This window comes from Coptis chinensis, chromosome 9, assembly GCF_015680905.1.
Source record: "Coptis chinensis isolate HL-2020 chromosome 9, ASM1568090v1, whole genome shotgun sequence".
NCBI classification, from domain to species: Eukaryota; Viridiplantae; Streptophyta; class Magnoliopsida; order Ranunculales; family Ranunculaceae; genus Coptis; species Coptis chinensis.
The window spans coordinates 31018489-31025945 of record NC_141464.1 but is presented as its reverse complement, the minus strand read 5'-3'; the positions used below and the strand labels follow the sequence as shown (position 1 = coordinate 31025945).

The window sequence follows — 7457 nt, the reverse complement described above, 5'->3', positions numbered from 1 at the left end:
GTCTTTTTTTTTTGGAGCAAGTCTTTGGTTTGAAAGTTTACCCCATGAAATAAACTAGGCCAGTCTCCTACAGTGTATCTTGGTGATAGTGTTGTAGAAACTTAGAACAACAACAGTTTGCATACCAACTTTAGAGTAATGATAGTTGGAGAAAGATGTATAAGTTTCTTTGTTTTTTATAGGTGCATCCAAATGTTCTGTGCATGCTGTTTGTTTATGTGCATGCTGTTTACACCAATCTACCAACGCTCTTTATCATTTAAACCTGTTATACTTCCTGATTCTTCCCAACTTGAACTAAAGGTGAATGTTTTGAGCACTATTGATCATTTCTTAATGTGGTGTCTTAGAATATATTCTTGCAACAGAGGGTTATATCGTGCAACGCTTGGTGGGTCAGGGAGATGCATACTGATTGAGTGATTGATAAGCTAAGGTGAGTTAGATAAGATACATTTATAACTACTTACGTATGTCCACTGCAGGTCCTTTAAATAAAATAAAGTGGAGCGGCCTTTCATCTTACCCAACTATGGGAAAACAAGTAGCTGCTGAAGTTCCTTCGATTGATAGATTGCTTCAATCTAATCGATTGGAGGTACCATATATTCGTTTATTTAATTTTTTAAATAGTAGCTTTATCAATCTTTGAGGTAACTCATAATTGCTTGATCAGTACAGAACAAAATTATAACAAAGGATGGTCCAGATCATTTTGACCAACATACAATGGCTTTTGTACGCTCAAATCCAATGTAAGTGGTCGCTTAGTGTTTATCTCTATATATACGCCTTTGTATATACTCTACCACAAAGTGATTACCATTGCTAAGGGATACTCAAGTATTATTGAATCCATAGCGTTGATATTCCCAATTGGCTTGATCCAGTTGGGCAAAAAGGTTATCAAAATCAAGTGGCAAAACGATGTTCAGTCAACAGATATGTAGAACTGTGGTGAACCTAGCCCTGTGAAGCTCCATTTTGAGGATGGTTCAACCATGGTTGCTGATCATGTTGTTGTTACTGTCTCATTGGGTGTTCTGAAAGCTTGAACTCAAGAAGACTCAGGTATGTTTAATCCCCTTCTTCTTATATTTAAGACCAAGGTGAGTTTGATGCTTAATTGAACTATCTTTCCAGGATTTGTAATTTGAATTTTTTTGTCGTAAGGTAGTGCGGATCTTCTTTTACTTTTATGCTATGCTAATTAGGTAGCATAAGAAGGGTTAGGGTTATAACAAATGAGGATTTGCAGCACATTGGAATACACCATAGTTTGGAGAAGCTTAAACCGGTCACAATTTTGCAATCAATATGTTTGACTTTGAGCCGGTGAGTAAAATACTTGAAGAGACTAAGGTTTTTGGAAGAAGTGTGTCAACAGTTATTTCTTAGTACATTGTGCTAAATTCATTCTACGATAAGCCAATAATAAAGCGTCTCTAGATTCATTAATTGTTTCGCTTTAAGTTTTTCTTGAAACTCACCAATTTCTTAGAACTCGACTCTTTGAATGTAGTTTTTCTCATGGCGATTAAGAAATATATGTATAGTTTCGTCCTTTTTTAATCTTAAACTTTCTTTGCCATGAGACTTACTTCAAGGTGCATAATTTCAGCCTCACCATAATTGTTTTTGCTCAGTTGCAACTTTACTATGTGTGATACGTATTATGATTTTTTCAACGTCATTTACATCTATGACAGTTCCCTGAAGTTTCATATTTATCTTTCTATTTCATATATACATAAATCTATTGTATATACCTACCACTGAGTTTCAAGTTATAGTGATTCGCAAGTGTATGTATAGAACAAATATTTCGAGTGATGATTAATTACTATTGTAGGTCGTAGATTCTTTACCTTTGCGTTACATTCTCTTACCCATTGTATATAGGCCAAACTTTATTATGTCGTTTTTGTTTTATTTGTGTTAGTTGGCAACTTGGCATTTGGTTGACAATCACCTAAATGGGGTTTTCTATGGCTATTCAAAATCACAGTTCTTTATCTTTGTAGTATGTTCTCTAAGCTATTGCGATCATGTTATTCTTTTCACCAATTCGTGTTGTCATGGGTTTTATGGGGTTGTAGTTTGTTCAATTTTACTTATGTTACCTGACATTAGGTTCGACAATCAACTTCTTGGCTTTTTATTGGCACTTAGAGTCCTAAATAACCAAATCTTCAGCATAAAATAATAAAAAAGAAATAACCAAATCTTCAGCATTGCAGCATATGGTAGAGATTTCACTATGTAACTCAGCTAACTTTCTCATTTTTATTCCTCTGTATATGTTTATATATCTAGCTTAGCTAACTTGCTGTATATCTATTTGATTCGAAATAAAAGGAATAGTCTTAAGGGTTTTTTTAATGTTGCAGGGTCTGCATGTAGCAGTCATTCTCAAAAACTAAGACTCCACCGTATCTAAGAGTTGCAGGGACCAAATCTAAGATAAATGGATTCAACAACCATAGAGCAACGACTTGATAAGATTTTCCTTGAATGTATCTCTGCAGTCTCGAGATGATTTTAGTTGTGGTTCCCCATGTTCATAGAGAGACATGGGATTTCTTAGAGCGCTTAAGACAAACTAGGTATGTGAAAACCCTAACTTAATTCTAACATTTTTCTATTTAAATTACTGATTTAAATTTGAAAACATGATGGACAACTCTTTTTCTCTCTTTGATTTGAAAATTGATTCTATTAAATTGATTTTTTTTTCTTTCACAATGAGCAAGTGTAGAAGAAAGGAGAAAATGGGTTGGAAGCAGCTCAAAGTCATCAAGTTTGTTTCAATCTACTAGGGATTCATTGTCGTCCTCCGTTTCAGCTTCATAGTGGAAAATAGTCGAACAACAAATTTGCTTTTGTAACAACCCTTGAGATAATGCAATATCCAGCTCATTGCTCTTATTTCTATTTGGATTTCTAGCAAAGTATGATTAATGTAACCCTGCCACCCTCCTCTTACGCTCTCTCACTAATTTCAGTTTATTTTCTTCCCTAGATTCACAATGCTTGCCCTCTGTCTGTAATGAGTCTGAAGTCCATGGGAGACAAGGTCATCAGGGAGCAACATTTTACAATGCGAGATTTCATCGAAGCAGTAAATATGTGCTTGGAGTTCTATTATGATTTCTCTTCACCAACGTTTACGTTTTGGCACTTCAATTTTAAATCTCATATTGAGGAACATGTATTTTATGCATAAACTTATACTGCAATAGAAGTTATTTGTTTAGGCTTAAATATATAATATTTCAAATCTATGTTAGGTATTTCCTTCAACAATATGAAATCGTCTTTTGATAGTAGGAAGAAGCGCAAGACAAGACGGTCGTTTGCTGCTGTAACATGGAGGTTTGATGGAATTTCACAACTGTTCTTTCTCTTGGTTGCAAATTTGTAAATTTCTATATATTTCTCTTTTGTTGATGTTTTCTTATGGTAATATATATTTTATTTGGTGGACGTCTGTTTTGTGTGTGTTATATGTCTTACATTTTGAAACTTCTACATGTAGAATGCACTAAGGTCTCATGACACAGAGATGCTGAGAATTCAGCATAATTCATATATGCCAAAAATTTGAAAAAAAAAAATTACCCAAAGAACTTTTTTCAAATCAGGTATGTTCCTTTTTTACCCCTTAATTGATTTATGCGTGTTATGTGATGTTAGTCTATTTTAATTTTCATGTTTATGTATTCCATTTTTATTTTGTGTTTCTTTGGGCTTAAGTTAAAGTTTTTAGTCTGTCCTTTTCCTTTTGATGTGCGTTGGTCAGTCTAAGTAGCTATGGTGATCCTCCAATCTCAAATACAAGATGATGTCAATCCGTTCGTTGGCAAATATTATAAACTGCAATAGTCAAACACCATGTTTAGACTACAAAGTTATATGCCTTGCATCCTTCAAAGGGACCATAGGTATGCAAAACCAGCATATAAGGGAAAAACACTATGGATTTCCACTACAATATGTATTAGGTTAGTCATGAGAACTTCATAGCAAAGACATTTGATTGTAATGTATACAGCCTAGGTAAAAGTGCAAGAATGAATCAAAAAACAACACATTAAATGAGTCTTATTTGGAATCTCACTGAAAATGATGTTGCCAACATGCAATTTTTATTACATAAACTGTTGAAGGAATCGGATTTAGGGTAACCCAAATAAAACAACAACACACCCTTGGTTAAAACAAAAAAAAAAAAAATTCTTCTTCATTAAGGGTTTTCTCTATTATGTGGACACGTCACCCTCTCTCTAGCTAAAGTTCAAATTATATGCAGAGATTATTTCAGATTATTAGAAAAGAATGTATTGGTCACCTTTAGAGCTTTAATTACTTTTTTTATTAGACAAAGGCAATGTGTATCATTCTTTTCATGCGTACACTAACAGTGCAACATTATTTACAATGGTGAACAGTTTAGATTTCATCATGACTACAAAATAGGTCCTAAAACAGGGGATACTAAACTCTATTAATTTTTTACATTCCTACATATATAAACACTTTGCATTGGATGTCTAATATGTTTTCCTAATAGTGGAATAGGTTCTTTGTTTTCATTTTCTTCCACAGATAGTATGGTAATTCATGGAACTTAAACGGTAAACTACATGGAATGTAAACAATGAAGGATGCTTTGAATGTCTCGACTTGCCGGTAGAACTTTCTAAGAGAAAAGAGACTTTTTAATGCAAGGTGTTCTTAGATGGTTTAGTTGATTTTCAGCAAGAGAACGTTATGTTTAGTAAGGTCATTTCCTCTCTGAATCTCACTTTTTTGAGAAACTATGTTCTATTTATTTCTTTTTCAATCCAATTTATTATTTTTATTTTGGCGTTAAAATATTTTTGAATATAATTTGTTGTTGATTTTTTTTTTTCCTTTTTAGATAATATCAGATATTATGAAGTTCCTCTTTGCTTCTGCTAAGCACCTGATTTGGCTTTAGGTGGTTAAAAAATTCATACAAGTAGTTTACTGCTATCAAATGTCCTACTCGACATTTGATATCGTATAAGTTTATTGCTTTTGGTACCAAATGTCCTTGGCCATTTGAAGAGATCTAGTGCCTTGAAATGTGGTGAACTTCTCTAATCCTAAGACACAAACAATATGACTTTCTCTTCGTTTAAGTGACACCCTTAAACTAATATCCTTTTCCATTAAGCTTGCTTCTTTCATCTTAGCTATGATTTCACCACATCTACGACACAAACAATAGGACTTTCTCTTCGTTTAAGTTTTTGTGAAGTTTGTCTCAACTTCTTTTGTGGTTTTGTATCAATGTTAACGATTATGTTATCTTTTTTGGACCTTTATAGCTGATGGATCATTTGCTATCTCTGAAGATTCATGGAACGAACCACTAGGATGTGGAACTGAGATCAGGTTGCATCTCAGAGAAGAAGTTGGGGAATACTTGGAGGAGAATAAATTGAAAGTGAGTCGTAGCTGAAATATTTATTGTCTCGGTTTATTTATATTTTTACATGTTGTTATGACTGTCTTTGGGTTAGTTCCTTCCACCGTTTTTATAAATCAATAATTTAATCGTCCAAGTATCAACGACTCTATTAACTTCTGCAGTTGTAGGATTCTTGGTTATAGTTTATTGTAAGTTGTGAATATTACCAATCATTAGATGATGATGAATTTGAAGCTCTAAAGTATAGAAGGATCACTAAACTTTACTCTTACTTTTTTTATTTATTTTTTCTTTAGAAAGAGCCTATATTCTTTCTTACATGGTAACACTCTAACAACTTTGTCCAGTATAATCGATTTTCAATAGTTTTATGCTTCCTAGGTACATTGGTTGTTAGTTCACTACACCATAATAGCTATTTTGTAACAGTGCAAATTTTCAATAAGTAACGGATATAACTGTTACTGATGCAGTAAGCAGTAACAGTTATATCCGTTACTACAACAAGCGTTACTTAAAATCTTGAATTAATATTTAATAATGTTTTCACGGTTATTTTGGGATATGCTAACATTTATATCCATTAGAAAAGGAAACAAATATGCATAATAAATTGAAAAATAAAAAAAATATCACAAGTGGGCAAATTTGGTAACGCGGTCACATTTCCCCCTTCTTTTTTCTTATTTTTTTCGGCTAACACTTAGAAAGAAATTCTAATCTAGCCTCTTTTTTTGTATGGCCAGAAACAAAAAAAAAAAAAAAAAACTCTCTCTCTCTCTTTGAAGAACCCTAGCTTCTATTCGCATCTTCTCCAATTTCTCATTCTCGACGAACCAAGTCAATCTCTTCACAGATTCTCGATTAAAAAATGTTACTTTTTTGCTGACTCTCTCTTTCTCTCTCTCCTCTTGGTTGTTTATAAACATATTTTTGCACTAATGATAAACTATAATGAAATCTTTGTTTTTATTTTTCTAATAGAGATCCTTGTTAGTGTTTCGAGCTAATTTCAGTATTAAATAGAAATTAATACTGAAATACTCAACAGACTTCATGTTTAGAGAATACTGTTAAGTTAACTGTTGATTGTTGCTCAGATTAGTCGAATGTATGCATGATTTGATTGAGAATTCATTTGGAAAATACTGATTGATTGTATGTTAATCTATTCATAGCACCCTCAATTTGTTGTTTATGCGTGATTTGTAAGTGGGAGTAGTGCATACTAAATGAGTTGGCTTAGAGAAACAACCGTAAGATAGAATTTCTTTTAGTTAGTGATTCGTAATTATTATTTTTTATTCATTGAGAAAGATAGATGTGTTAGTGGAGTCGTGGATACAATTTTCTAAAAATGTTGGTGTATGACACTTATCCATTGTGTATCTGTTTTTTCTCATACTTGATATGTTTCCTTTTGAAGGGTTGTGATTTTTCTCAAAAGTTTCACTTGTTGCAGCTAAGTCTAATTTTGAGGTAAAATATTAATCTTTATTGGTTTAATAGATGTGGTTATAAAAGTTTGCTTCCTTGTAGGTTATGTACATAGCTCCTGGATTACATACTACTTGAAATGTGATAATTAGTTGTTGAGGATATAAGAATATAACTAGGCTAGACCTTTTCTTTTAGGTCTGTGCATATTTAATTGCATTAGTTGCCTTGCACTAGAATAAAGCAAATCAATAGGTAGTGCTAAAGTAGCATCTGTACTCACAAATACAATTTCCTAGTGGCTCTTTCATTCTGAAAATATGGGCGCATGATATATATTCATTGTATTTGTTAGTTTTGAGTTGTAGATATGGTGGAAATTATATGTTGCATTAAGCGACGAGCTATACACCTACAAATTTTAGTGTTCTAACTATTCTTTGCCCATATGGATTGAAAACAATGTTACCTGCATTTGAATCTTATCTTTTCAACTGAAAAAATATTTACTTGGTGAAGGGGACCATGTATATTTCTTTGAAGAGTATTATTCCTTAGT

General features: G+C 32.7%; 1 long non-coding RNA gene across 1 annotated transcript; it reads left to right on the top strand.

Moving 5' to 3' along the window:
* The first annotated feature begins 450 nt into the window (after positions 1 to 450).
* On the top strand, positions 451 to 2021 carry LOC147475546 (uncharacterized). The gene is made up of 3 exons (XR_015209515.1): positions 451 to 598; positions 682 to 1071; positions 1943 to 2021. It is a non-coding gene; the product is annotated as an uncharacterized LOC147475546 (long non-coding RNA).
* The last annotated feature ends 5436 nt before the right edge of the window (positions 2022 to 7457 follow it).